The following is a 24,591-nucleotide window of genomic DNA, read 5'->3' as shown; positions in this document are numbered from 1 at the left end:
AGAAGAGGGGTTCTGTCATAATTCTGTATTTTTTCTCCTTCCTTTCCTTTCTCTTCTCTCTCTTCCTCGCTTCTCCTCCCTTTTTCTTTCTTTCCTTCCTTCCATTCTTTGTCTCTTCCTTTCTTTCTTCCTCCCCTCCTTTACTTTCTCTCACTTTTCTTTCTTTCTCTGTTTATTTTTCTTTTCTTCCTTCTTTTCCTTTTTTCCTCTCTTTTTCTTCCTTCCTTCCTTCCTTTACTTCCTGTCATCTTTCTTTCTTTATCTACTTATTTATTTTTCTTTTCTTCCATCTTTTCCTTTTTTCCTCTCTTTCTTTTCCTTTCTTTCTTCCTTCCTCCCTTCCTTTACTTCCTCTCATCTTTCTTTCTTTATCTATTTATTTATATTTCTTTTCTTCCTTCTTTTCCTTTCTTTCTCTCACTTTTTTCTTTCTTTCACTTTTTCTTTCTTTCTCTTTCTTTCTTCCGTTCTTTCTTCCTCCCTTCCTTTACTTCCTCTCACCTTTCTTTCTTTCTCTATTTATTTTTCTTCCTTCTTTTTCTTTCTTCCTCTTTTTCTTTCTTTCTCTTTCTTTCTCTCCTGCCTCCCTTCTTTCCATCCTGCTTTCCTTTCCTCCTTCCCTCCCTCCCTCCCTCCCTCCCTCCCTCCCTCCCTCCCTCCCTTCCTTTCTTTCTTCCTCTCTCTCTCTCTCAGCCAGCCCACCTCCCAAAGTCGTTGTTATGGGCCCAATAGGAGGAGAAAATCAGGATTTGGCCCACCTTCACCCCTCCTTTGGCTTATTTATAGAAATAATAAAAGTAGGATTTAAATATATATATAAAATAAATGCCTAGAAGCTCCAAACTGGCCCACAGAGAGATTTACGGCTGCCCAAGCTGGTTTTTTTGTCCTTTTCCAATCGCAGCCTTAACGTCGCTGGCTCTGCGCAATCCTGGCTAACATTGATTAAGATTTGCCTGCCTCTGCCTTGGCATCTGGCAGGGGAGGTCCTGGCAGCCAGCCAAAAGCTGGAAGCCGATGCCAGCAGATGCATTTCAGGCTGGCACAGAAGAAGCAGCTTCTCGTCTTGACGTGGCACGAGGTTCATTACGGATGCCAAGGGCAGCTTGGCATCCCCTCTACGGAGAAGCCTCGGGTGGCAGGCTGCGAGGCCGCGGGTGAGCCGGCCAGCTTCCTTGGCCCACCAAGTCTTGGCAAGGGTCGGAAACTTAAGTGGCGTTGGCTGCGAAGCTGGCATTCGAACGAAGCATGCACCCGTTACAGAAAGATGACAGAAGAATGAAGTCGGAAGGGACCCTGGAGGTCTTCTAGTCCAGCCCCCTGCTCAAGCAAGAGATGATTCAGGGGTTTTGGCAAAGAAACGGAGAATCTCTCAATTTTTGAGATTTGGGGCCAATTTTCACCGTTGGGGGTTGAATTTAGAGCAAGGGTGTCCAAACTTGGGAACTTTAAGACTTGTGGACTTCAACTCCCAGAATTCCCCAGCCGGCTGGCTGGGGAATTCTGGGAGTTGAAGTCCACAAGTCTTAAAGTTCCCAAGTTTGGACACCCCTGATTTAGAGGAAGGAGGGGTGGGCTTCCACTCCCAGAATCCCCCAGCCAGCATGCTTTAAGAGGAGTGGGATTCCATTCCGAGAATTCCACAACCAGCATGCTTTAAGAGGGGTGGTCTTCCACTCCCAGAATCCCCCAGCCAGCATACTTTAAGATGGGTGGACTCGTTGAGTGACCCCCAACGGTGTGGGTCGTAAGTCGAGGACTCTCCGTGATCCAAGGCACTGAATTTGGCACGGTTTGCAGAAGGTACGATTTGCTTAATAATCAAATGCCAGCCACGTCCCAACTGGCTCGAGACGAACGGATCAAAAACATTTAAACCCGATTAATGGCTGCTCCCCAATGAACTGGGAGGCCTGGAAAAAAAAACCCAAATTCTGCTGAAATAAAAAGGACTTTTTTGGGGGGGGGGGGATATAACAGGCAATGGCTTGCTCCAACAGTTTCCCCGTCGCTAAGAGAGAGAGAGAGAGAGAGAAATCTCTTAGCCGGACACAAAATGAGGATGTCACCGCTAATGCGTTGAGACAGGAGGCCTGATTGCATCTCTGTTTGGGAATTTATCTAATAGTTTAAATGGGAGCTAATGCTAGATTAAGGTGGAAAATCAGATTATAAATGGATAAAGAGGACGGAAAGAGAGAGGATGTTCAAAGCAGCTTAAAATCTAGGCGAAAATTGCTTAAAAGGTGGAATCCTAGGGCTGGAAGGGGCCTTGATTGATTGAAATGGTCTGGGGTCTCCTGCTTGAGCATGGAGGATGGACTAGAAGACCTCCAAGGCCCCTTCCAGCTCTATTCTGATTGATTGATTGAAATGGTCTGGGGTCTCCGGCTTGTCTGGGGTCTGGGGTCTCCTGACCTCCAAGATCCCTCCCAGCTCTATCCTGATTGATTGATTGAAATAGCCTTCTAGGTTCTCCTGCTTGAGCAGAGGGTTGGACTAGAAGACCTCCAAGGCCCCTTCCAGCTCTATTCTGATTGATTGATTGAAATGGTCTGGGGTCTCCTGCTTGAGCAGGGGTTTGGACTAGAAGACCTCCAAGGTCCCTTCCAGCTCTATTCTGATGCATCCACCCCGGCCCAAGCAGGAGACCCTACACCATTTCTGACAGGTGGCAGCCCAATCTCTTCTTGAAAGCTTCCACAACTTCCGGAGGCAACTTCTGTTCATATTAAGCCTGGATCTGGCTTTTATTGAGGGCCATTTTGTTGGTGGTGGTTTGAAGACCTGATGGTTAGAAACTCCAGGAGGCCCCGAGTTCTAGTCCTGCTTTGGGCACGAAGCCAAGCTGGTAGACTTTGGGCCGGCCACTCTCTCTCAGCCCCAGGAAGGAGGCAATGCCCCTTGGGCAAAAGAGAATCAGAGAGGGTTGAATTAAAGGGACAGTCTCCGAATTAGAAACAATTTGTCTAGCGACCGTTTGAGGAGATATGACGTTTACGACAGGTCCCCGCACTTACAACCAGCATAGTATCCCACGATCAATTGTGATTGTGATGTGATTGTGATTATGATTGTGACTGTGGTTATGAATGTGATTGTGATGTGACTGTGATTGTGATTATGATTGTGATGTGATTGCAATGTTTGTGACTGCGACTGTGATGTGATTGCCATTATGATTGATTTTGACTGTGACTGTGACCGATTATGATTGTGATTGTGTCTGTGATTGTGATTGATTATGAATGTGGTTATGAATGTGATTGTGATGTGACTGTGATTGTGATTATGATTGATTGTGATTGTGAATGTGACTCTGACTGTGGTTGATTATGATTGTGATTGTGTCTGTGATTATGATTATGATTTTGGTTATGAATGCGATTGTGACTGTGACTGATGGTGATTGTGATGTGATTGCAATGATTGTGATGGACTGTGATTGTGATGTGATTGCAGTTATCATTGATTGTGACTGTGAATATGAATTTGATTATGATTGTGATTGTATCTGTGATTTATTATGATTATGATGTGATTGCAATTATGATTGATTGTGATTGCGATTATGAATGTGATTGTGATGTGACTGTGATTGTGATTGTGACTGTGGTTGATTATGATTGTGATTGTGATGTGATTGCCATTATGATTGTGATTGTGAGTATGATTGATTATGATTTTGGTTATGAATGTGATTGTGATGTGATTGAGTGATTGTGATTATGATTATGATTGACTGTGAGTGCAACTGTGACTGAGGCTATGATTGTGATGTGATTGCAATGATTGTGATGGACTGTGATTGTGGTGTGATTGCGGTTATCATTGATTGTGACTGTGAATATGAATATGATTGTGATTATGAATGTGATTATGATTGTGATCGCATCTGTGATTGGTTATGATTATGATGTGATTGCAATTATGATTGGTTGTGACTGTGAGTGAGATTATGATTTATTGTGATTGTGACTGTGATTATGAATAGGATTGTGTGATTGTGATTATGAATATGATGGTATGATTACAGTCAGGAATATTACTTACCCCGTGGGAAGGGTAAATGAGCCAGCCCCAGTCTCCAATTATCTTGGACGTATCCAGCAAATTCACTGCAAACACAAAAGAGAAACATCTTTTTTCCCCAGGGGATCGAAAGCGAGGAGTCCTGGACGTTTGGCCATAACGTCTTGGATAACTCCAGATAGTTCTCAAGTTACAACACTTCATTTCATGGCCTTTCAAACTTGCAACAGCCCTGGGAAAAAGTGACTTAGGACCACGCTTCACACTTACAACCCTTGCAGTGCCTCCATGCTTACAATGGTCAAAATTCACACGCTTGGCAACCGACTCGCACTTACGATGATAGCAACGTCCCAGGGAGAGGGGTGTGTGTGTCACACGATCCCCTCTTTGCGACTCTTCGGATTAGCCAAGTCAACGGGGAATTCCGATTCGCTGAACGGCTGTGTCGCTCGCCGAACAGCTGCAGGGATTCGCTTAACGACGGCGGCATGGAAAAAGCGGTCACACGGGGCCAAACACACTCAACAAACGTCTCAAACTTGTGGCCGTAAGTCCAGGAGTACCAGTATTGGATCCAGATGGTCTAATAAGGTTTTCTGCCTTTTTGTTATTAAGTTTTTTATTTATTTTTGTTACATAATAAAAATTATTTTGGGAACAGAGTGTTGTCCGAATTCCCCCTTCAACATTCCCACCAAAAGACCTAATTCATTTTACATTATATTTCCATTATTTCCAATTTCAGCCGTATTCCTTTTCTTCTCCTGTTTTCCCATTTCTAGTTTTTAACCCGTAACAAACAATATAATTTTTCTTCCTCTTTAAAAATAAACAATTGATCATTTCTTTTCCATCTGTTTTCCATTAACAATACGAATCTTCAAGTTTCAAGATTTATATAATCAAAATAACATAATTATTTAACAGCTTTAAGGTTCTTAACGTGAGTCCCACACATTCTAATTAAATAATATAATATTTTTTATAATATAATAATATTGTATTTTTACCTTGTTAACAACCTCTCTTCTTACTGGATCATATCGTTCTACTATTCTCCTATTTCTAAATGTTCTCTTCTCTTTTTCTTCTTTTTACGTGTCTTATATCTTTTCTTCTGTATCTTCCCTCCCACTTATCGATAGATTTTTTTTGAGTATCTCTTCCCCCAATAAGGCTTTCTGCCTTGTGCAGGAGGGTTGGACTAGAAGACCTCCCGGGGTCCCTGTGATTTTACGTTCCTTCTACATTCTGCATTCTGGGACTCTGTGGGGGTTGCGTGAAGCCACACACACACACACACACGTACAAAAAGCCACAAAGTCAGAGACTCAGAAAAAAAACGTTTGTTTTTCTGATCATGTTATCAAGATACTTTAAATGCTCCCAAATGCTCTGATCAAAAAACGCCATGAAACTACAGATAGCAATAAGTCTTTGGAAGCGACGGATGGAATACCAATTTCTAAGTCGTTCCCTCTCTCCATAACATTTATAAGAGAGCATTTTAATTGCAAAAAAATAAAAAATAAGAATAAGAATAATAACCAGGAGTCCACTGGCCTTCCTTTGGACCCCCACACACAAAAATGACCTTTTTTCTCCAAAGAAGCAGGTTAGAAAAAAAAATTTCTATCCTTCCCCCTTTTTCTGTAGCTTTCCGGGAGAATTTTTTTAAAAAAATCCCGATTTTTCAAATCCGCAGAGAAACCAGCCGGAGTTGGATTTCCCTGCTTCATCCCGGTGGGAGACAAAGGCAAGAAGAAAAATTAAAATTAAAATCAAAGTTCCCATTTTTAAGGATGGCGATCAGCAGGAAATAGGGATTAATTATAATGGGGAGATTAATGAGAACGGTGGGAAGTCTTGAAGGTAGGTGGGGAAAAACAACTTTGGGTTTGGTGTTTCTCTTTCTCCTTCTCCACCTCCTCCATCCTCTCTTCCTCCTCTTCTTCCTCCTCCTCCTCCACCCTCCTTCTCCTCCTCCTCCTGTCCTACCATATCTGCTCCTTCTCCATCTTCTCCTTCTCCATCTTCCAACCTTCCTTCTCCTCCTTCTCCATCCTCTCTTTCTCTTCCTCCTCCACCTCTCTTCTTTCTCCTCCTCCTCCTCCTCTCCTTATCTACCATATCTTCTCTTTCTCCATCTTCTCCTTCTCCATCTTCCAACCTTCCTTCTCCTCCTTCTCCATCCTCTCTTTCTCCTTCTTCTTCCTCCACCCCTCTTCCTCCTTCTCCTTCTCCTCCTCTCCTTGTCTACTGTATCTTCTCTTTCTCCATCTTTCAATCTTTCTATTCCTCCTTCTCCTTCTCATCCTCTTCTCCTTGTCTATTATGTCATCTTCTTCTCTACCTTCTCCTTCTCCAGCTTCCAACCTTCCTTCTCTTTCTCCTCCTCTCCTTGTCTACCATATCTTCTCCTCCATCTTCTCTTTCTCCATTTCCAACCTTCCTTCTCCTCCTCCTCCTCCATCCTCTCTTCCTCCTGCTTCCTCCTCGACCCTCTTCCTCCTTCTCTCTTTGTCTATCATATCTTCTCTTTCTCCATCTTCTCCTTTATCTTCCAACCTTCCTTCTCCTCCTTCTACATCCTCTCCTTTTCTTTCTCCTCCATCCTTCTTCCTCCTTCTCCTCATCCTCCTCTCCTTGGCTACCATATGTTCTCTTTCTCAATCGTCCAATCTTTCTACTCCTCTTCCTCTTCCTCCTTCTCCTTCTCATCGTCCTCTCGTCTACAATCCGAATTCTACTCCCCCCCCTCCACAACCTTAAGAGGGAAATTAAACACATACCATTGGGGGGGGGGGGCTATTAGGACAAAGCTGACTAGCTGTCACGCAACTTTGCAGGCACTTAAATAATGCAGCTTTTTCCAACCTGCTTATAACATAGAGCCATCTGTTTAGCTGGAGGCCCGGTTTAATAATTCCCTGGGAGAAATAAACCTGCCCTTTATGGGGTCAGTCAAAACAGCGCATCGTGTCTTGCTTTATGGCGAGCATTTGAAGGAGAGGCAGCCTGATCTGATGGCTGACATGAGAATGAATGTACGGGATGAATCCGTGTCGATTTCCTTTGGCGGGGGGGTTGTTTTCAGGAAGGAAGGGGGGTTATTTTGTTAACTGACAGGGAGAACAATTAATTAGTGTTCCAATGTAATGTTTGTCGAGGCAAAAGATGTGGATACTCTGGAAAGAGTGCAGAGAAGAGCAACCAAGAGGATTAGGGGACTGGAGGCTAAAGCATATGAAGAACGGTTGCAGGAACTGGGTATGTTTAGCTTAAGAGAAAGAAGGACTAGGGGAGACATGATAGCAGTGTCCCAATATCTCAGGGGTTGCCACAAAGAAGAGGGAGTCAAACTATTCTCCAAGGCACCTGAGGGCAGAACAAGAAGCAATGGGTGGAAACTAATCAAGGAGAGAAGCAACTTAGAACTGGGGAGAAATTTCCTGACAGTTAGAACAATTAATCAGTGGAACAGAAGTTGCCTCCAGAAGTTGTGAATGCCCCAACACTGGAAGTCTTTAAGAAGATGCTGGATAGCCATTTGTCTGAAAGGGTATAGGGTTTCCTACCTAGGCAGGGGGTTGGACTAGAAGACCTCCAAGGTCCCTTCCAACTCTGCTATTCTGTTCTATTCTAAATTTTTAATCCTGCTGGATTTTACCCATTCCTAAATCACATACATACATACATACATACATACATACATACATACATACATATGTAAAGGTTCCCCTCGCACATATGTACTACTCGTTCCCGAATCTAGGGGGCGGTGCTCATCTCCGTTTCAAAGCCGAAGAGCCAGCACAGTCCGAAGACGTCTCCGTGATCATGTGGCCAGCAGGACTCAACTCCGAAGCCGCACAGAACGCTGTTCCCTTCCCACCAAAGGTGGTTCCTATTTTTCTACTTGCATTTTTTACCTGCTTTCGAACTGCTAGGTCGGCAGAAGCTGGGACAAGTCACGGGAGCTCACTCCGTTACGTGGAGCTGGGGATTTGAACTGCCGAACTGCCCACTTTTCAACAAGCTCAGCGTCTTAGCCGCTGAGCCACCTGGGCAACTGAATGGAGCTAGAAGAATGCTTACTGGCCAGATGCCCTTCCTGTTGCCAATGCGGAGTTCTATTCAGCAGATATATTCTCATTGTGCCCAGACAGAGAGAAATATCTGCCTCTACCTAGGATCGAATGCAATTAAATACAATTAAACGGAGTCCCTGACGTACGGCCGCAATTGAGCCCAACTGCGGCTCAGTTCTGTGGCTGAGTCAGTTGGTTGTTAAGTGAGTTTGGTCCCCCTTTTACGATCTTTTGTGCCTCGGTTGTTAAGTGAGTCACTGCAACAAATAAGTTAGTCGCTCGGTTGTTAAGCAAATCTGGCTTCCCCGTTTGACTTTGCTCGTCAGAAAGGTCACCAAAGGGAGATCACGTGACCACCACCACCCCGGAACACCGCGACCGTCATAAGTGTGAAGCGGTTGACAAGGGCCTGCATTTCGATAACGAGGATGCCGTAGAGGGCATAACGGTGAACCACTGTCCTTTTTTCGGTGCCGTTGTAACTTGGGAATGTCACTAAATGAACTGTCGTAAGTTGAGGACTACTTTAGTAACCCAAAGAGGAAGGGGGGGGGGGGAAGCAAAGCTAAATCAGTCCAAAAAATAAAAATAGAGATGCCCTGATTGCAAAGGAAAAATAAATCCGCTTTTTTATCTTGGGAGAAAGAGAGAGAGAGAGAGAGAGAAAGATTTCCTCTTGGAGAAATAATGATTTCTTTTTTTTCCAAACGGTCTACAATTACGGGCCGTTTAGGATGCTCTCCGCAGGCTGCCCTGATTGATGTCTTTTTAATCTGATCGCTGGTGGCATCCCAGAGTTGCCAGGATTTGGGGTTTAAATTGCCTCGTTCCAAGGAAGAGGGCCGCGGCGGCGGAGAGAACAGCTGAGTGGACGAGAAAGAGGGACCCAATAGGTATCATCCCCCTTTGAGGCGTTTTAAAACTCACAGGTCAGCCGGGAAAAATGCAAGTTCTGGGGTTGTTGTTGCATAGGAGTCAAGGGGAGAGAAGTTCGTTCGGATTTGCAAGATGCAAAAGAAAAAAGATGTGGAGACTCTAGAAAGAGTGCAGAGAAGAGCAACAAAGAGGATTAGGGGACTGGAGGATAAAACATATGAAGAACGGTTGCAGGAACTGGGTATGTTTAGCTTAAGAGAAAGAAGGACTAGGGGAGACAGGATAGCAGTCTTCCAATATCTCAGGGGTTGCCACAAAGAAGAGGGAGTCAAGCTATTCTCCAAGGCACCTGAGGACAGAACAAGAAGCAATGGGTGGAAACTAATCAAGGAGAGAAGCAACTTAGAACTGAGGAGAAACTTCCTGACAGTTAGAACAATTAATCAGTGGAACAGAAGTTGCCTCCAGAAGTTGTGAATGCTCCAACACTGGAAGTCTTTAAGAAGAGACTGAACAGCCATTCAAACAGGGGTTGGACTAGAAGACCTCCAAGGTCCCCTCTAGTCTTAGGATTGTATGGTTCTGAGATGATAGATGATAGATAGATAGATAGATAGATAGATAGATAGATAGATAGATAGATAGATAGATGATAGACATAGATAGAGATAGCTAGATAAAAGAGATTAGATAGATAAAAGAGAGATTAGATAGATAGATAGATAGATAGATAGATAGATAGATAGATAGATAGATAGATAGATAGATAGATAGATAGATATTAGATAGATAGATAGATGGATAGATAGATAGATATAGCTAGATAAAAGAAAGATTAGATAGATAGATAGATAGATAGATAGATAGATAGATAGATAGATAGATAGATATTAGATAGATAGATAGATAGATAGATAGATAGATAGATAGATAGATAGATAGATAGATAGATAGATAGATAGATAGATAGATAAGTGGGTGGGTGGGTGGGTGGATGGATGGATGGATGGATGGATGACAGAAGGAGGGAGGGAGGGAGGAAAGAAGGAAGGTTGAGAGGGAGGGATGGAACAGGTTGCCTCCAGAAGTTGTGAATGCTGCAACACTGGAGGTTTTTAAGATGAGATTGGACAATCATTTGTCTGAAATGGTATAGGATCTCCTGCTTGAGCAAGGGGTTGGACTAGAAGACCTCCAAGATCCCTTCTGACTCTTATTCTGATTTTTCCCGTCTAACAGTCTATGGAAAGGATCTTGGCCAACAGGAGGAAGAGACACAGACTGCACAATGATCGGAGAACAGGCAACTGAGCCCAGAGAAGGAAAAAAGGGGCGTGGGAAGCATCTCAGGAGGGACCCTCCCCAGTTTCTTGGGCTGCAAAAGGGAGGGGGGAGGGATTTATTTTGGGAGTTGCAAAGATGCCGTCGGTGTAATTTACAATAACAATAAGCCTCTGTCTGCGTACGATGTGGTTTTCTTTTTTAAAATCTAGACTACCTCCAAAGGCTCACGAAACCCAGAGACCAAAGGGGTCTCTCTCAGGGACGGGAGTGGGGGGCAGGAGAGCCCACCCGAAGCATATCTCTGTTGAAGCAACCACAGCTTTTCCCAGGAGGGCCATGCAGCCGTCCGAGGCACCTTCGACAGAGTTCAGGGGGTTATTATTCATCTTCCCACGCGATCGGCAGGAGATGCTCCCTCCCTGGGCATCTAAAGACCACCGAATCCACCAACGGTTGCATTTCGTACCAATTTCCCCATTTCCTGGGACAAAGAGGCATTGCAGCAGACAAAAACATACAAATGGTTGCAAAGCTTGGGTAGGGCCAGTCAAGAGGGCAAAATAAAAGGACTGGGGTGGGGCTGGGGTTTGGGTCCAGTATTGGAGGGGCTGCCCTAAAGAAGAGGGGGTCAATCCATCTTCTAAAGCAGGAGAAGAAGCAATGGATGGAAACTGATGAAGGAGAGAAGCAACCTGGAATGAAGGAGAAATTTCCTGACAGTGAGGACGATTAGACAGTGGAACTGCTTGCCACCAGAAATGGTGGGTGGTTTTTAAGAAGAAACTGGACAGCCACTATGTCTGAAATGGACTCTAGGGTCTGCTTGAGCCAGGGGTTGGACTTGAGGACCTCCAAGGCCCCTTCTGGCTCTATTCTGCTGGATTGAAACGGTCTAGGGTCTGCTTGAGCAGGGGGGTTGGACTAGAAGACCTCCAAGGTGCCCTTCCGGCTGTATTCCGATGGATTGAACAGGTTTTATTTTCTTTCTTTCTTTTTTTCATTGGAAAAAAGAAAGTGTTTACAACGTCTTCCCCAAAGCATTTTTGTAATGAACCTGAAATGCGAATGCTCGGCCCAGTTTTATTTCGTGGCGGGCAATTTAATTCTTTTCTTGTTCCAATTTTCCCCATCTACGTCCAAAGCAGACTTTTTTTTAAAGACGTCTAGCAAGAATTTTAAAGAATTTTTTAATATCCCATTAAAGCAATTTTGCAAGAATTCTAAGGAAGAAGAGCGCATTTTAAACCCCCTTCGGAAACATGCCAAGGAAATCAAAAATGGACACATCTCTCTCTCTCTCTCTCCCTCTCCCACGTTCTCTCCCTCCCTCTCTCTCCTTCTCTCCCTCCCTCCTTCTCTCTCTCTCCCTTTTTCTCTCTCCCCCTTTCTTTTTCTCTTTCTCCTTTTCTTTCTCTCCCGCTTTCGCTCTTTCTCTCTTCCTTTCTCTCCCCCCTTCTCTCTCTCTCTGTGTCTCTCTGTGTGTCTCTCTCTGTCTCTCTGTCTTTCTCCCACATTCTCTCTCCCCCTTCTCTCTCTCCCATGTTCACTCTCTCTTTCTCCCTTTCTCTCTCCCGCTTTCACTTTTTCTCTTCCTTTCTTTCTCTTTCTCTCTCTTTCTCTCTCCCTCTCTTTCCCACGTTCTCTTTTTTTCCCTTTCTCTCTCTCCCACTTTCTTTCTCCCTCTCTCTTGCTTTCACTCTTTCTCTCTTTCTTTCTCTCTCCCTCTCTCTTTCCCACGTTCTCTCTTTCTCCCTTTCTCTCTCTCCCACTTTCTCCCTCTCTCTCGCTTTCGCTCTTTCTCTCTCTCTTTCTCTCTCCCCCACATTCTCTCTCTTTCTCCCTTTCTCTCTCTCCCGCTTTCTCTTTCTCTCTCCCTCTCTTTCTCCCTTTCTCTCTCTCCCGCTTTCTCTTTCTCTCTCCCTCTCTCTTTCTCCCTTTCTCTCTCTCCTGCTTTCTCTCCCCCCTCTTTCTCTCTCTCTCTCTTTCTCTTTCCCTCTTTCTCTCTCCTGCTTTCTCTACCCCCTCTTCTCTCTCTCTCTCCCTCTTTCTCCCTCCTGCTTTCTCCCCCCCTTCTTTCTCTCTCTCTCTCTTTCTCTCTTTCCCTCTTTCTCTCTTTCTCCCTTTCTCTCTCTCCAAAAACGTTTCCCTGGCACGCAACGGAGCTGACGGTTTTGCAAAAGCTGCGGAAATCGCCTCCTTCAGCAACTCTGAACAGTGTGAGGGCAATTTGGTGCCTCTTTTTCCCCCGTCGAGAGCTTCAAAAAATAAAAAATGATCATTGTGGTGTCATTTTGGACGGTCGCTGGGCAGAGTGAAAACCAGGCCGAGTTGTTATTTGGCTGGGCTGTTTTCGTGAGTCCTTTGCAGTGCAGTTTCAAAAAATAAAAATAAAACCCGCCCAGTTAATTTATCTTTCGTGTCGAGGATGAGCAAGAGTGTCTGTTGTTTGTGTGTGACACACAGCCTCTGATCTTGCGTTGCTCTTTGACACGGCAAGCTTTTAGTAAGATTTCTCTTTGCCGCTTAATTGACTCGCTCCCGGATAAGTATCGGGCGCAGGAGGGATTTTCGTCCACCTCCGACTGAGCTTGTCTGCTTAAAAAAAAAAAAAGTTGACAAAGAAGGATTCCCGGGAACAGCATTCGCACGATCGTTTTGACCCGGGTCTACCCAGAAGCTGCCTTCAAGCGTTTCAAGGAGCTGCCTTCAGGTGGAAAGAGCTTCACCAGGATAAGACTGGCAGCCAGGATTAGTCGGGGGGGGGAGGGGGGCAAGGGGGAGTTCCTGGACTTACGGCCGCGACTGGGATGGCAACTTAGAAGGCAGAGGACTGGATTCTACATTTCATGAATAAATGAAATTTAAAAAATTAAACTTCCATTGTTAGGTGATGCAGTTATCTACCTGCCTGCCTGCTTATTTATCTATTTATCTATTTATCTATTTATCTATTTATCTATTTATCTATTTATCTATTTATCTATTTATCTATTTATCTATTTATCTATTTATCTATTTATCTATTTATCTATTTATCTATTTATCTATTTATCTATTTATCTATTTATCTATTTATCTATTTATCTATTTATCTATTTATCTATTTATCTATTTATCTATTTATCTATCTTTTTTCTCTTTCTTTTATCTCTGTCTCTCTCTCTCTCTAGCTGTCTGACTGTCTGTCCCTGTCTATCTATCTATCTATCTATCTATCTATCTATCTATCTATCTATCTATCTATCTATCTATCTATCTGTGTCTCTGTCTCTATCTATCTATCTATCGATCGATCCATCCATCCATCCGCTCCTTTCTCTCTGTGTGTCTATATCATTCATCTATCTATCTATCTATCTATCTATCTATCTATCTATCTATCTATCAATCATCTATCATCGATTCTTTTCTCTCTCTGTGTTTGTCTCTATCTTCTATCCATCCTTTTCTTTCTCTCTTTCGCTGTATCATCTATCTATCTATCTATCTATCTATCTATCTATCTATCTATCATCTATCTATCTATGTCTTTGTCTCTTTCTCTTTCTCTAGCTGTCTATCTATCTATCTATCTATCTATCAATCAATCAATCTATCGATTTTTCTTTCTTTCTTTCTAGGTCTGTCTTTCACTAGCTGTCTGTCTGTCTGTCTGTCTGTCTGTCTACCTGTGTCTCTCTCTCTCTCTCTCTTTCTATCTATCTCTTTCTATGTCTCTCTCTTTCTCTAGCTGTCTGTCTATCTCTCTATCTGTGTCTCTGTCGCTATCTATTTCTCTATCTATCTATCTATCTATCTATCTATCTTATACATACATACATACTTCTATTCCTTTCTCTCTGTGTGTCTCTATCATTCATCTATCTGTCTGTCTGTCTGTCTGTCTGTCTGTCTATCTGTGTCTGTCTCTCTCTCTCTTTATCTATTATCCTATCTATCTATCTATCTATCTATCTATCTATCTATCTATCCAGCTATCTATCTATCCAGCTATCTATCTATGTCTTCTCTATCTATCTATCTATCTATCTATCTATCTATCTATCTATCTATCTATCTATCTATCTACAGAATCTATCTATCTCTTATGTTTATCTATATATGTATCTATCTATCTATCCATCCAACTTCGAAGAATACAGAATGAGATCTGGAAGACCGGGCTGTGAAAACAGGACCCCAACCAAGAAAGACCCAAGATGTCGCCTTCATGGAGGAAAGACAGTCATTAAGTTAACTCTGCCCCACTTTATGACCTTTCTTGCCACCGTTGTTAAGTGAATCACTGCAGTGGTCAAGTTAGGAACACGGCTGTTCAGTGAATCTGGCTCCCCCTCCCCCACCCCCGTTGACGTTGCTTGTGGGAGGGTCGCCAAAGAGGACAACGTGACCCCGGAGACTCTGCGACCGTCGTAAACGCGAATCCATGACCAAGCATCCGAATCTTGGACACGGGAATGCCGCCACGATGGTAAACATGGAAAAAAAGCTCACGTCCCTTTTTTTTTTCAGGGCAGCTGTAACTGCGAATGGTTTCACTAAACGAATGGTCGTAAGTCGAGGACTGCAATTCAACGGACCCACATCCCTTCCTTTCCCTCTCGCCTTAGGTAACAGGGCAGTCTGTCTCCACCGTCCTTTGGGTGTCCCTCCCCCCCCCGCCCCCCCTCCCACCCGAAGAACCGTCCGTCCTTGGATGGGGAAAAGTAAGATTTGGAGACGCTTGAAGTGAGTGTCAAAAAAAAGCAAACAGCCTGAAAGCAGATTAGTTTGTTAGCATAACAAGAGATAAGCGGGAACAAGGGATGTGAAGTACTACGGGGAAAAAGTCTTTCAAGAGTCATCTCAGCCTCACCAGGTAGACCAGACAGGGAAACGTGATGGGATAAACTCACGTTGTTTTATTGCCAAGAGACGGTAACAGAACCTGCAAGGGCAAAGGTACAAATTGCCCACAGTCTCTTCTACGGCTTGAGAAAGTAGGGAGGGTCTCCTTTGCACCTTGAGAAACTAGGGAGGGTCTCCTTTGAGGGTCCCCTTTGCACCTTGAGAAAGTAGGGAGGGTCTCCTTTGAAAATCTCTTTTACAGCTTGAGAAACTAGGGAGGGTCTCCTTTAAGAGTCTCTTTACAACTTGAGAAACTAGAGAGGATCTCTTTTACAGCTTGAGAAACTAGGGAGGATCTCCTTTGCACCTTGAGAAACTAAGGAGGGTCTCCTTGGAGGGTCTCCTTTACAGCTTGAGAAACTAGGGAGGGTCTCCTTTGCACCTTGAGAAACTAGGGAGGGTCTCCTTTGAGAGTCTCTTTACAGCTTGAGAAACTAGGGAGGGTCTCCTTTGCACCTTGAGAAACTAGGGAGGGTCTCCTTTGCACCTTGAGAAACTAGGGAGGGTCTCCTTGGAGGGTCTCCTTTACAGCTTGAGAAACTAGGGAGGGTCTCCTTTAAGAGTCTCTTTACAACTTGAGAAACTAGAGAGGATCTCTTTTACAGCTTGAGAAACTAGGGAGGATCTCCTTTGCACCTTGAGAAACTAGGGAGGGTCTCCTTGGAGGGTCTCCTTCACAGCTTGAGAAACTAGGGAGGGTCTCTCTCTCTCTCTCTCTACTCATCATTCAGCTGAGGGCCAGGCAGCCTCTTATCTGACTGCTCAAGAAAACAAAATGGCAAAACCCGCGTCCCTAACTTAACCACCGCACCGGTTCACTTCACAAGAAAGGTTAAAGGATAATGGGAATAAAATTCCCGACATTTGGGGTTGAACTGCAGCCGTTCAGTCGAGGAGCACAGATATCCCCAGGTGTGCTTACAATCTGGACTACCTCGCAGGGCTGGTGCAAGCAGAGGAAGAAGAAGGGGAAAAAAAGTGAGAGGGGGGGAATGGAGCCCCTAACACACACACACACACACACACACCCGTAAGTCCCATTTTGGAGTTTCCTCCAGTTAACATGCAGGAGCATCAGCCAGCCGTTGGTCAAACATCTGTAACACGTTTTTCCTTGGGCTTTCAAACAAAGAGGCTTTTTTTTTTGCATTACGAGCACATCTGTCCTTAGGCGTTGTGCGAACGCACCTGCGGGCAAGTAAATAATTCAGTGTAAAGTGCCTAGAAAATTGGTTTTTTAAAAAAAACACCCGGTAATCGGGATAGTTCGTTGGGGACAAATCAAGGACATTTTATCAAGCTTGGGGCGGGGGTTTTTTTGTCTAAAAAACTCAAAAGGGAAAGAAAATTGGCTGTAAAAACATACAATTGTTCTTGGAGTCCTAGCGGACGATGCCTTCAAGCTGAGCCAGCCGTGTGCGGCAGCAGCCAAAAAAGCCAATATGATCCTCGGTTGCATAAACAGAGGCATAGAATGAAAACCAGACGAAGGGTTAGTACCGCTTTGTAAAGCCTTAGTAAAGCCACACGTGGAATAGGACTGCATCCAGTTTTGGTCCCCACGTTCCAAAAAAAGAGGTTGAGACTTTGGGGGGCGGGGGGAGTGCAGAGAAGAAGAACTGAGAGGATCAAAGGCCTAGAGATTAAAACACAGAAAGAACAGTTGCAGGGTTTGGCTACTTTAGGGTTTCCTGCTTGAGCATGGGGCTGGACTAGAAGACCTCCAAGGTCCCTCCCAGCTCTCTGATTGATTGATTGATTGATTGATTGATATGGTTGCAAGAATTGGGTTTGGCCAGTCTAGAGAAAAGAAGGACCAGGGGTGACATGAGAGCAGTCTTCCATTATTTGGGGGGCTGCCCCAAAGAAGAGGAGGTCAACCTATTCTCCAAAGCAAAAAAAGTGGGGAAAAAAGTGCAGAGAAGAGCAACAAAGATGATGAGGGGACTGGAGACTAAAACATATGAAGAACGGTTGCAGGAACTGGGTATGTCTAATTTTAATGAAAAGAAGGACCAGGGGAGACATGATAGCAGTCTTCCAATATCTCAGGGGTTGCCACAAAGAAGAGGGAGTCAAGCTATTCTCCAAGGCACCTGAGGTCAGGAAGCAATGGGTGGAAACTAATCAAGGAGAGAAGCAACTTGGAACTGGGGAGGAATTTCCTGACAGTTAGAACAATTAATCAGTGGAACAGAAGTTGCCTCCAGAAGTTGTGAATGCCCCAACACTGGAAGTCTTTAAGAAGATGTTGGATAGCCATTTGTCTGAAACGGTGTAGGGTTTCCTGCCTAGGCAAGGGGTTGGACTAGAAGACCTCCAAGATCCCTTCCAGCTCTATTCTGATTGATTGATTGAACTGGCCTAGGCTCTCCTGCTTGAGCAGGGGAGTGGATTAGATGACCTCCAAGGTACCTTCCAATTCTATTCTGATTGATTGATTGATTGGTTGGTTGGTTGGTTGATTGAAATGGTCTAGGCTCTCCTGCTTGAGCAGGGGACTGGACTAGAAGACCTCCAAGGTTCCTTCCAGCTCTATTCTGATTGACTGACTGACTGATTGATTGATTGATTGAAATGGTCCAGGGTTTCCTGCTTGAGCAGGGGGTTGGACTAGAAGACCTCCAAGGTCCCTTCTGGCTCTATTCTGATTGAGGGAAGATTTTAAGGGATAAAGTACAACTGAAAGCAGAGGCTTTTCTTGTTCTTAATGGATCAGCAACTAAAAAAGCAAAGTAATTGAACTTTCTTTGTATATATAACAAGGGCAGCGAGATTATTACAGGCTTAACGGTGGAAAGATTTAACGTTTAGAGGAGGGGTCGAATAAGATGGAGCTGCCAGAAAAGGCTAAATTAGCTTCTTTGATTAGAAGGGGGGGCAAAAAAACACAATATCCGCATTTATGGATGACTGGAAGTCCCTTTTGACTTTTCACGTGAAACCGGGAGGAAAAAATGCACTTATGATTTGTGGTTTTGATGATAAGACAAAAAAAAACCCCACAACAACGCAACGCATAATAGAAGAGAAGGATGCCCTCCTTTAATCAGAATGGAAGAGATGATTTTGCAATTGTGCTTCTATTTGCTGCAAAGGAAATCGTCTTAGGTTTTTATTCTTCTTTCTTTTTGCACTTTCTTTCTCTTCCTTCTGTATTTTTCTTTCCTTTCTTTCCTTCCCCCTTTTCTCCCTCCCTCCCTCTCTCATGCAAAAACACACATTTCCTTCTTTCTTTCCTTCCTTCCTTCCCTCTCTCTCTCCCACACACATATTTCTCCTTCCCTCCCTCTCTCAATGCATATTTTCCTTCCTTCCTTCTACCCCTCCATTCTGCATCCTCCCCTTCCTTTCTTCTTCCCTCTTTCTCTTCTTCCTTCCCTCTCTTCTTCCTTCCTTTCCTCCCTCTCCATTTCTCCCTCTTTCCTTTCCTTTCCTTTTTCTCCCTCCCTCCCTCTCTCACGCAAAAACACACATTTCCTTCCTTCTTCCTTCCCTTCCTCTTTCCCTCTCTCTTCTTCCTTCCTTCCTTTCCTCCCTCTCTCAATTTATCCCTCTTTCCTTTCTTTTTTCTCTTCCTCCCTCCCTCTCATGCAAAAACACACATTTCCTTCTTTCTTTCTTTCTTTCTTTCCTTCCTTCCCTCTCTCTCTCCCACACACATTTCTCCTTCTCTCCCTCTCTCAATACATATTTTCCTTCCTTCCTTTCCTTCCATCCTGCCATCCTCCCCTTCTTTCTTCTTCCCTCCTTCTCTTCTTCCTTTCCTTCCTCCTTCCCTCTCTTCTTCCTTCCTTTCCTCCCTCTCTCCATTTCTCCCTTTCCTTTCCTTTTTCTCCCTCCCTCTCTCACGCAAAAACACGCATTTCCTTCTTTCTTCCTTTCTTCCCTTCCTTCCTTCCCTTCCCCCCTCTCTCTCTCCCACACATATTTCTCCTTCCCTCCCTCTCTCAATACATATATTCCTTCCTTCCTTCTATCTCTCCACCCTACCCTTCCTTCTTTCTCCCCTTCTTCTTCTTCCTCCTTCCTTCCCTTCCTCCTTCTCTCTCTCTTCTTCCTTCCTTTCCTCCCTCTCTCCATTTCTCTCTCTTTACTTTCCTTTTCCTTCCTTTCTTTCTTCCTTTCCTTTTTCTTTCTTTCCTTTCACTTCCTTCCTTCCTTCCCTCCTTCCTCCTTCCTTCCTTCCTTCCCTCTCCTTCCTTCCTTTCCTTCCTCTCTCCATTTGTCCCTCTTTTCTTTCCTTTCCTTTTCCTTCCTCTCCTCTTCTTTCTCCTTCCCTCCCTCCCTCTCTTTCTTTCTTTCTTCTTCCTTCCTTCCTTTCCCCCCTGCCTTTACTCTTTGTTAGTTTTTCTGTGTGTCAATGTTTCAACAAAATGTATATTTAAAAAAATAAGGGTGGATGGGAGAAAGGACAGAATTCTCTCCACTCTGCCGGTGGATCGATCGATTGGTTGATCCAATCAATCAAATCCGACTCGCTGCCCATTGAGATCCCGATTGGGGGGGGGGACCGGGGGGCGTCACAATGATCAAAGCAACAGGGCTTCTTCAGCCTGAGGGTGGGGGGAAGACAAGGGGGCTTCTGGGGGGGGTAGAGAAATCAGAGTTTGTCTAAATTGCCTGCAATTTGACAACTGGACACTAAACTCTTTGGAGAGTCCATTCTCTTGTTAAAATTCTAGGCAGTCCTCAACTTATAACCATTCATTTAGGGACTTCAGCTAGTCCTCGACTTACGACAGTTCACAGTGACCGTTCGAACTTACAACGGCACTGAAAAAAAGTGACTCACGACCGGTTTTCACGCTTAATGACCACTGCAGCCTCCCTGGCGTCACGTGATCAAGATTCAGGCACCCGGCAACTGACTCATAGATATGACGGTCGCCACATCACCGGGGTCACGTGATTTCCCCCTTTGCGACCTTCGGAGAGAGCCAAGTCAGTGGGGTGGCTGGATTCGCTTAGCAACCGTGTTACTCATTGAGCCCCTGCAGTGATTCGCATAACGACTGTGTAGAGAAAAGCCATAAGATGGGGCCAAACTCGCTTAACAAAGATGTCACTCAGCGACATAAATTCTGGGCTCAGTTGTGGTCGTACGTCGAGGACTATCTGGTACTGAGGACCATGGGACTAGTTTAACTGCAGTGATTTACTTAACAACGGACTCATATTTGTGACGGTCGCGATCTCCTTTCACGACAGTCTGACGAGCCACGTCAAAGGGGGTGGGAGGGAGGACAGGGATACCGGATTCGCTTAACAACTGCGACGAGGAAAGTCATAAAATGGGGCAAAACTCACTTCGCCCAGGTCTCACTCAGCGACAGAAATCTGGGCTTCCTCCATTGCGGTCGTAAGTCGAGGACCATCTGACAAAACGCCCTTGAGCACCGAGGAAAAAGAAAGAAAGGAAACACCCCACCATAGTTGCATCTTTCTGCAGCGCGATTCTGCAGAAGAAAGACCCTCATTTTGGATCCCCCTGGGGAGATCCTGGGATCTCCCCATCCAAGACCGCAGGGGAAAATGCTTGGAAACTGGGAATGTTTCATCCAGGCAGAAAGGAAAACGGAAGGCAAAGCAAAGGCCCTCCACATGTTTTTTGACAGCCTGAGAACTGCAGCGACATCCGCTTCCGTTTCGGGAAAAACAAAGAAAAGATATATATATATATATATATATATATATATATATATATATATATATATATATATATATATATATATATATATATATATATATATGTATATATATATGTATGTGTGTATGTACGTATGCATGTATTTTTCAGGGCACTGAGTGGGAAAAGGCAGGGAGGCGATTGCCCTCCAAAGGGATCAAGAAAATCAGAGCTGTTTCCTCGCCCGTCATCCATCTGGCCCAAGGCTTTTGTGTGTTACGACACAACTTTCCACGCAGTCGACAACACGGAAACTCTGTAGGGAAATGTGGGGGGGGGGCGGAGGAAGCGCAAAGGCCCTGCTATGAACACAGGCATTGGGTGAAAGGGTAGGGGGAAGAGGGAAATGAGAGAGAGAGAGAGAGAGACAGAGAGAGAGAGAGACAGAGAGAGAGAGAGACAGAGAGAGAGAGAGAGAGAGAGAGAGAGAGAGAGAGAGAAAGAAAGAGAGAAAGAGAGGGGGGAGGGAGGGAGGGAAGGAAAAGGAAAGAAGGAGAATAGAAAAAGAAACAAGGTAGGTAGGTAGATAGGAAGGAAGGAAGGAAGGAAGGAAGGAAGGAAGGAAGGAAGGAAGGAAGGAAGGAAAAGGAAAGAAGGAGAATAGAAAAAGAAACAAGGTAGGTAGGTAGATAGGAAGGAAGGAAGGAAGGAAGGAAGGAAGGAAGGAAAATATGTGCTGAGAAAGGGGGGAACAAAGGAAAAAATTGTGTGGGGAGAGAGGGAAGGGAGGGAAAGAAAGGAAGGAAAATGTGTGTTTTTGTGTGAGAGAGGGAGTGGGGAAAGAAAGAAAAATAAGGAAAGGAAAGAAAATGTGAGAGAGGGGGAAGGAAGGAAGGAAGGAAGGAAGGAAGGAAGGAAGGAAGGAAGGAAGGAAGGAAGGAAGGAAGGAAGGAAGGAAGGAAAGAAAGAAAATATGTGCTGAGAGAGAGTGGGAACTAAGGAAAATTTTGTGTGGGGAGAGAGGGAAGGGAAGGAAAGAAGGAAAGGAAGGGAAATGTGTGTTTTTGTGTGTAAGAGAGGGAGGAAGGGAGGGAGGGAGGAAAGAAGGAAGGAAGGGAAGAAGGGAAAAAGAAGGGAAGGGAAGAAGGAAAGGAAATGTTTGTGAGAAAGGGGGAAGGAAGGAAGGAAAGACGGACGAAAGAAAGAAAGGAAGGAAGGAAGGAAGGAAGGAAGGAAGGAAGGAAGGAAGGAAGGAAAATATGCATTGAGAGAAGGGGGAACAAACAAAGAATTTGTGTGGGGTAGAAAGAAAAGGAAGGAAGGAAGAAGGGAAGGAAGGAAAGAAAGAAGGGAAAATGTGTGTTTTGTGTGTGTGTGAGAGAGAGAGGAGGAGGAAGGGAGGAAGGGAGGAAGGGAGGAATGTAAGAAAGAAAGGAAAATGTGTGTTTTGTGTGTGAGAGAGGGAGGGAGGGAAGGAGGAGGAAGGAAGGAAGGAAAAGGAAAATCTTTTTCATTTAGAAAAACATTTAAAAGGAAACTATCACCACCATCTACGACAGAAAAAGGCTGCAAGCAACTTGAAAGGAGAGAGAGAGAAAATGAGCCATGGAGGGAAATAAATTTTGACATGATCCTTCGCTCCCACCAAGCCAAAATTCGATTTGGGGGCCGCCCCCCAGGGAAACGCAAAAGGCCTTTTTGTGATTTGGTTTACGGTAGTTATTTGGGACAAGGAGGAAGAAGGAGAAAAAAATCTGCAAAGCTTGCAAAAGCATTTTCCCCCACGTGCCACCGAGGCTCCCTGTTCCACTTCTTTTGACCGAGCGACGCAAAGGGAGGAATTAAATGGGGGGGGGGTGTTTTCCCCCTTCTCCTAGCATTTTAGAAACCCATTTCTGGACCCTCCTACCTATTGTAAAAAAGATCACCACCGGGGGCATTTGTAGCTGTCCTTTTTTTTTAGAATGCAAAAATCTAAGCGGAGGCAGTGGATGGGGCACCAACAGGCGATCCTGTGGGCCGAAGCCGAAATTGGACACTAGAAAAATTCCACCCTAGGAAAGAAGAAAGAGGCAAGGAGAGGAGGGTGGAAGGGAGAAGAGAAGGAGAGAGGATAGGAATTGGAAAAGGAAGAGGAGGAGTGGGAGAAAGGCAAGGGAAGAAGGAAGGGAAGGAGAGGAGGGTGGAAGGGAGAGAAAGAGGAGGAGAGAGGTAGGAAGGGGAAGAGGAAGAGGAAGAGTAGGGGAGAGGGAAGGGAAGAAGGAAGAGGGAAGGAGAGGAGGGAAGGAAGAAAGGGAAGGAGAAGAGGGTGGAAGGGCCAGGAAGAGAAGAAGAGAGGTAGGAAGGGGAAGAGGAAGAGGAGGAGTAGGGAAGAGGAAAGGGAAGAAGGAAGGGGAAGGAGAGGAGGATGGAAGGGAGAGAAAGAGAAGGAGAGAGGGTAGGAAGGGGAAGAGGAAGAGGAGGAGTAGGGGGGAGGGAAGGGAAGAAGGAAGAGAGAAGGAGAGGAGAGAAGGAAGGAAGGGAAGGAGAGGAAGGTGGACGGGAGAGAAAGAGAGAGTAGGAAGGAGAAGAGGAAGAGTAGGAGAAAGTTAAGGGAAGAAGGAAGGGAAAGGAGAGGAGGAAGGAAGAAAGTAGAGAAGGGAGGGAGGGAGAAAAGAAAGGGAAAATAAGAAATAATAAAACAGGAGAAAGGGATGGTAAATAAAGCCACCCAAACCGTATATTATAACCTTTTAAATGGAATAATAAATGTATAAGAATGATAAACGCATAGAAGAATAATTATGCAAATGTATACTTAAAATGCTATGTAAGAGAATAAATTTTTTTAAAAAAATCCCACCCTAGAAGGCAGCAAAACTGAGCAATTTCTCCACGTTGCCAAAATGACCACATCCAGAGCCAACTGCAAGTGAGAAGAGATTTTAAATGGGTTTTTTTTTAAAAAAAAAAACTGCCACTGAATTGAAGGACTGGGCAGCTTAAAGTTAAAGCCAACGGAAAGGGGGGGGGAGGGATAAAAATCAGAATTTTGACACCCCCTCCCCCCCCCAAAAAAAGCTACAGGACGGATCCTGAAGGCCACCCAGCCTTTCTCTCTTTGCAGCCCTTCTTGTGGGTTCTTTTTTGGAGAATAAAACGAAATAAATTAAAGGCAGGCAGCCTTTCAGGAGAACCCAAAGCCCCCAAATTGAAGACAAACTGGCCAAAGTTATTTCTGTGGATTTGTGCCAAATTTGGAGAGATCTTTCTTGTGCCGATTGGGGCCACCAGATTTGCACTAAGGGACGAGAGAGACTTCACCGAAACTGTCAAGGGGGCTGATTCGGCCTTCTTTAAAAAGTGAGCTACCCTGGAGAGACGACAAGCCGCTTCAGGTGTCCGCAGTTTGTGAATTTGCATTAATTTTATGAGTGCAACCTTTCAAGAAAAGTCTCTTAAACAAGAAGGAAGGAAGGAGAGGAAGGAGAAAGAAAAAAGAAAGAAAGAAAGAAAGAAAGAGGGAGGAAAGGAAGGAAGGAAGGAAGAAGAGGAAGGAGAGGAAGGAGAAAGAAAATAGAGGCAAGGAAGGAGGGAGAGAGGAAGGAGAAAGGGAGAGAGAAAGAAAGGAGGGAGGAAGGAAGGAAAGAAAGAGGGAGGAAAAGAAGGAAGGAAGGAGAGGAAGGAGAAAGAAAATAGAGGCAAGGAAGGAAGGAGAGAGGAAGGAGAAAGGGAGAGAGAAAGAAAGGAGGGAGGAAGGAAGGAAGGAAAGAAAGAGGGAGGAAAAGAAGGAAGGAAGGAGAGGAAGGA

General features: G+C 44.6%; 2 protein-coding genes across 2 annotated transcripts in view; both read right to left on the bottom strand.

Moving 5' to 3' along the window:
- The window catches only part of C1QC (complement C1q C chain), a 326,718-nt gene that overhangs the window by 64,555 nt on the left and 237,572 nt on the right, over window positions 1-24,591 (bottom strand). The window lies entirely within an intron of this gene.
- Window positions 1-24,591, bottom strand: part of EPHA8 (EPH receptor A8) — an 80,327-nt gene that overhangs the window by 30,917 nt on the left and 24,819 nt on the right. Inside the window, exon 2 of the mRNA XM_081955092.1 lies at window positions 4,054-4,118. The gene's annotated coding sequence lies outside the window, so the exon portion shown is untranslated. The remainder of the gene's footprint in view (window positions 1-4,053; window positions 4,119-24,591) is intronic.

The sequence above is a fragment of the Natrix helvetica genome (genome assembly GCF_964273705.1).
Source record: "Natrix helvetica genome assembly, chromosome: 5".
In the NCBI taxonomy this organism is placed as follows: domain Eukaryota; kingdom Metazoa; phylum Chordata; class Lepidosauria; order Squamata; family Natricidae; genus Natrix; species Natrix helvetica.
Note: the sequence above shows the minus strand (reverse complement) of the source record. Positions and strands in the feature narration are given on the sequence as shown.